The sequence below is a fragment of the Salmo salar genome, chromosome 14 (assembly GCF_965601325.2).
Source record: "Salmo salar chromosome 14, fSalSal1, whole genome shotgun sequence".
Lineage (NCBI taxonomy): Eukaryota > Metazoa > Chordata > Actinopteri > Salmoniformes > Salmonidae > Salmo > Salmo salar.
Window position 1 is genome coordinate 56,217,795 of NC_138304.1, and position 6,077 is coordinate 56,223,871.

Sequence of the window (6,077 nt, forward strand, 5' to 3'; positions counted from 1 at the left end):
CCCAAAACCCCATTCTTTACCCATTCATTTTCCCCATAGGAATGGCTGAACGAACCAGAGGGAAGTCATTTCCCCCATAGGAATGGCTGAACGAACCAGAGGGAAGTCATTTTCCCCATAGGAATGGCTGAACGAACCAGAGGGAAGTCATTTTCCCCATAGGAATGGCTGAACGAACCAGAGGGAACTCATTTCCACCATAGGAATGGCTGAATGAACCAGAGGGGAAGTCATTTTCCCCATAGGAATGGCTGAACGAACCAGAGGGAAGTCATTTTCCAGATAGGAATGGCTGAACGAACCAGAGGGAACTAATTTCCCCCATAGGAATGGCTGAACGAACCAGAGGGAAGTAATTTTCCCCATAGGAATGGCTGAACGAACCAGAGGGAACTCATTTCCCCATAGGAATGGCTGAACGAACCAGAGGTAACTCATTTTCCAGATAGGAATGGCTGAACTAACCAGACGGGAAGTCATTTTCCCCATAGGAATGGCTGAACGAACCAGAGGGAAGTCATTTTCCAGACAGGAATGGCTGAACGAACCAGAGGGAACTCATTTCCCCCATAGGAATGGCTGAACGAACCAGAGGGAACTCATTTTCCCCATAGGAATGGCTGAACTAACCAGAGGGGAAGTCATTTTCCCCATAGTAATGGCTGAACGAACCAGAGGGAACTCATTTCCCCCATAGGAATGGCTGAACGAACCAGAGGGAAGTCATTTTCGAGATAGGAATGGCTGAACGAACCAGAGGGGAAGTCATTTTCCCCATAGGAATGGCTAAACGAACCAGAGGTAACTCGTTTTCCGGTTTTGATGCCTGCCGAGCAAAGTCGAGCCCCACCCAGACTGAAACCTGGAGAGCAAAGTAGAGCCACACCAAGACTGAAGCCTGCAGAGCAGAGCAGAACCAGGCTGAAGCCCGGCAGAGTAGAGCAGAACCAGGCTGAAGCCCGGCAGAGTAGAGCAGAACCAGGCTGAAGCCTGCAGAGTAGAGCAGAACCAGGCTGAAGTCGGCAGAGTAGAGCAGAACCAGGCTGAAGCCGGCAGAGTAGAGCAGAACCAGGCTGAAGCCCGGCAGAGTAGAGCAGAACCAGGCTGAAGCCTGCAGAGTAGAGCAGAACCAGGCTGAAGCCCGGCAGAGTAGAGCAGAACCAGCCTGAAACCTGCAGAGTAGAGCCCTACCCAGACTGAAGCCTGCAGAGCAGAGCAGAACCAGGCTGAAGCCCGGCAGAGTAGAGCAGAACCAGGCTGAAGCCTACAGAATAGAGCAGAACCAGGCTGAAGCCCGGCAGAGTAGAGCAGAACCAGGCTGAAGCCTGCTGAATAGAACCAGGCTGAAGCCATCTGAGTAGAGCAGAACCAGCCTGAAGCCGGCAGAGTAGAGCAGAACCAGGCTGAAGCCCGGCAGAGTAGAGCAGAACCAGGCTGAAGCCTGCAGAGTAGAGCAGAACCAGGCTGAAGCCCGGCAGAGTAGAGCAGAACCAGGCTGAAGCTGGCAGAGTAGAGCAGAACCAGGCTGAAGCCGGCAGAGTAGAGCAGAACCAGGCTGAAGCCTGCAAAGTAGAGCAGAACCAGGCTGAAGCCCGGCAGAGTAGAGCAGAACCAGGCTGAAGCCTGCAGAGTAGAGCAGAACCAGGCTGAAGCCCGGCAGAGTAGAGCAGAACCAGGCTGAAGCCGGCAGAGTAGAGCAGAACCAGGCTGAAGCCGGCAGAGTAGAGCAGAGTAGAGCAGAACCAGGCTGAAGCCGGCAGAGTAGAGCAGAACCAGGCTGAAGCCTGCAGAGTAGAGCAGAACCAGGCTGAAGCCTGCAGAGTAGAGCAGAGCCAGGCTGAAGCCCGGCAGAGTAGAGCAGAACCAGGCTGAAGCCCGGCAGAGTAGAGCAGAACCAGGCTGAAGACTGCAGAGTAGAGCAGAACCAGGCTGAAGCCTGCAGAGTAGAGCAGAACCAGGCTAAAGCCGGCAGAGTAGAGCAGAACCAGGCTGAAGCCTGCTGAGTAGAGCAGAACCAGGCTGAAGTCTGCAGAGTAGAGCAGAACCAGGCAGAAGCCCGGCAAAGTAGAGCAGAACCAAGCTGAAGCCTGCAAAGTAGAGCAGAACCAGGCTGAAGCCCGGCAGAGTAGAGCAGAACCAGGCTGAAGCCTGCAGAGTAGAGCAGAACCAGGCTGAAGCCCGGCAGAGTAGAGCAGAACCAGGCTGAAGCCTGCAGAGTAGAGCAGAACCAGGCTGAAGCCCGGCAGAGTAGAGCAGAACCAGGCTGAAGCCGGCAGAGTAGAGCAGAACCAGGCTGAAGCCGGCAGAACCAGGCTGAAGCCGGCAGAGTAGAGCAGAGTAGAGCAGAACCAGGCTGAAGCCTACAGAGTAGAGCAGAACCAGGCTGAAGCCTGCAGAGTAGAGCAGAACCAGGCTAAAGCCGGCAGAGTAGAGCAGAACCAGGCTGAAGCCTGCAGAGTAGAGCAGAACCAGGCTGAAGCCCGGCAGAGTAGAGCAGAACCAGGCTGAAGCCTGCAAAGTAGAGCAGAACCTGGCTGAAGCCTGCAGAATAGAGCAGAACCAGGCTGAAGCCCGGCAGAGTAGAGCAGAACCAGGCTGAAGCCCGGCAGAGTAGAGCAGAACCAGGCTGAAGCCCGGCAGAGTAGAGCAGAACCAGGCTGAAGCCCGGCAGAGTAGAGCAGAACCAGGCCTAGATCTGAGATCTTCAACTAGCATTCTGATCTGACAGACAGACCTGGTATTTTCCAACCTGTGGTCACATTTCACTACATGACAGGACAGGAAAGGACACAATCAGCACCAGCAGTAGAATCAAACATGTTTCTCCTCTTCTGCCACGCAATGATCTTTGCATTAATTCATGGTAAAACCTTCTCACACCAAGGAGTTAAAAGTTAGACGGCATAGCAACAGTAGCTGTGATTGGTTGAATAAGATGGCACTAACTCCTTCCTCATAGCAACAGTAGCTGTGATTGGTTGAATAAGATAGCACTAACTCCTTCCTCATAGCAACAGTAGCTGTGATTGGTTGAATAAGATGGCACTAACTCCTTCCGCATAGCAACAGTAGCTGTGATTGGTTGAATAAGATGGCACTAACTCCTTCCTCATAGCAACAGTAGCTGTGATTGGTTGAATAAGATGGCACTAACTCCTTCCTCATAGCAACAGTAGCTGTGATTGGTTGAAAAAGATGGCACTAACTCTTTCCTCATAGCAACAGTAGCTGTGATTGGTTGAATAAGATGGCACTAACTCCTTCCGCATAGCAACAGTAGCTGTGATTGGTTGAATAAGATGGCACTAACTCCTTCCTCATAGCAACAGTAGCTGTGATTGGTTGAATAAGATGGCACTAACTCCTTCCTCATAGCAACAGTAGCTGTGATTGGTTGAAAAAGATGGCACTAACTCTTTCCTCATAGCAACAGTAGCTGTGATTGGTTGAATAAGATGGCACTAACTCCTTCCTCATAGCAACAGTAGCTGTGATTGGTTGTGTAGTCATAGCTGAGTCATTTTCTGTTCTAACTGAATGTCAGGAGCATTAATCAAAAACATCAGTCAGTTATGTTCCAATTAACAGGTCAGACAGGACTGAAGGCCAGTTTAGCCTCTCCTGAGAGGGAGAGGCTGCCAGGTCAGACAGGACTGAAGGTCAGTTCAGCCTCCCCTGAGAGGGAGAGGCTGCCAGGTCAGACAGGACTGAAGGCCAGTTTAGCGTCTCCTGAGGGGGAGAGGCTGCCAGGTCAGACAGGACTGAAGGTCAGTTTAGCCTCTCCTGAGAGGGAGAGGCTGCCAGGTCAGACAGGACTGAAGGCCAGTTCAGCCTCTCCTGAGAGGGAGAGGCTGCCAGGTCAGACAGGACTGAAGGTCAGTTTAGCCTCTCCTGAGAGGAAGAAGCTGCCAGGTCAGACAGGACTGAAGGCCAGTTTAGCCTCTCCTGCGAGGCAGAGGCTGCCAGGTCAGACAGGACTGAAGCTCAGTTCAGCCTCTCCTGAGAGGGAGAGGCTGCCAGGTCAGACAGAACTGAAGGCCAGTTTAGCCTCTCCTGAGAGGGAGAGGCTGCCAGGTCAGACAGGACTGAAGGCCAGTTTAGCCTCTCCTGAGAGGCAGAGGCTGCCAGGTCAGACAGGACTGAAGGCTAAGGATACTATGTTGATGGCAACAGAACACAGCTGCTTGTCTTTGTCTTGGCAGAAGTAGGAGGAGGGATATGCATACTGAACAGTATCTCTAAATCTGTGTTGTGATGTGATTTTCATTAATTTGATGACTGTTATGAATCTAATCCATGATTAAATTAATCATGTAACAATTAACTCATTATGAATTTGGGAATATGGAAGAAGTTTAACGAGTTACCATCTCCCGAATTAAACTTTAGATGATATACAGTTGAAGTCAGAAGTTTACATACACTTAGGTTGGAGTCATTAAAACTCGTTTTCCAACCACTCCACAAATTTCTTGTTAACAAACTATAGTTTTGGCAAGTCGGTTAGGACATCTACTTTGTGCATGACACAAGTAATTTTCCAACAATTGTTTACAGACAGATTATTTCACTTATAATTCACTGTATCACAATTCCAGTGGGTCAGAAGTTTACATACACTAAGTTGACTGTGCCTTTAAACAGCTTGGAAAATTCCAGAAAATGATGTCATGACTTTAGAAGCTTCTGATAGGCTAATTGACATAATTTGAGGCAATTGGAGGTGTACCTGTGGATGTATTTCAAGGCCTACCTTCAAACTCAGTGCCTCTTTGCTTGACATCATGGGGAAATCAAAAGAAATCAGCCAAGACCTCAGAAAAATAATTGTAGACCTCCACAAGTCTGGTTCATCCTTGGGAGCAATTTCCAAACGCCTGAAGGTACCACGTTCATCTGTACAAACAATAGTACGCAAGTATAAACACCATGGGACCACGCAGCCGTCATACCGCTCAGGAAGGAAATGCATTTTGTCGCCTAGAGATGAACGTACTTTGGTGCGAAAAGTATAAATCAATCCCAGAACAACAGCAAAGGACCTTGTGAAGATGCTGGTGGAAACGGGTACAAAAGTATCTATATCCACAGTAAAACAAGTCCTATATCGACATAACCTGAAAGGCAGAACTGAAAAAGCGTGTGCGAGCAAGGAGGCCTACAAACCTGACTCAGTTACACCAGCTCTGTCAGGAGGAATGGGCCAAAATTCACCCAACTTATTGTGGGAAGCTTGTGGAAGGCTACCCGACACATTTGACCCAAGTTAAACAATTTAAAGGCAATGCTACCAAATACTGATTGAGTGTATGTAAACTTCTGACCCACTGGGAATGTAATGAAAGAAATAAAAGCTGAAATAAATCAATTCTCTCTACTATTATTCTGACATTTCACATTCTTAAAATAAAGTGGTGATCCTAACTGACCTAAAGACAGGGAATTTTTACTAGGATTAAATGTCAGGAATTGTGAAAAAAATGAGTTTAAATGTATTTGGCGAAGGTGTATGTAAACTTCCGACTTCAACTGTATATAATCATTATCTCATATTAGTCTCATTCTGAACGTCGCAGACTTCTTGAATCCGCCTTTTCTGATTTATTCAGTTCTACGCAAATCAATTTAATTATTTATTTATTTACTAATTAACTAAATAATTACACAGAATACACATACACACTTACATGAGATAAAAGTCCCTAGTGGACCGACAAGATATGAGGGCTCATTACACAGAGATGGAGAAAGGGGGGATGGGGAAAATAGAGAGATGGAGAGAAAGAGACATTTATTGTGGATACATCCTAGAACTGTTCCCACTTTTTAATCATATACCTTGCACACGAACCACTGCCCAGTTGGGTAAGAAATGCAATGTATTTACGTGTAGATATCTTGGTTCGTCGTCTCCCTGTTGAAACCAATCAATCCTTCTATAGGAAGGGCTCGATGGGTGTAAAGGCTCTGGTTGTCCACCAGAGGTCACAATGTCCTTCTTCGTAGTTGTCTTGTTCTTGTGGTGGATTGTTCAAATAGAACAGATTATTTTAAGCACTCTGGTTGAAAAGGGCGTT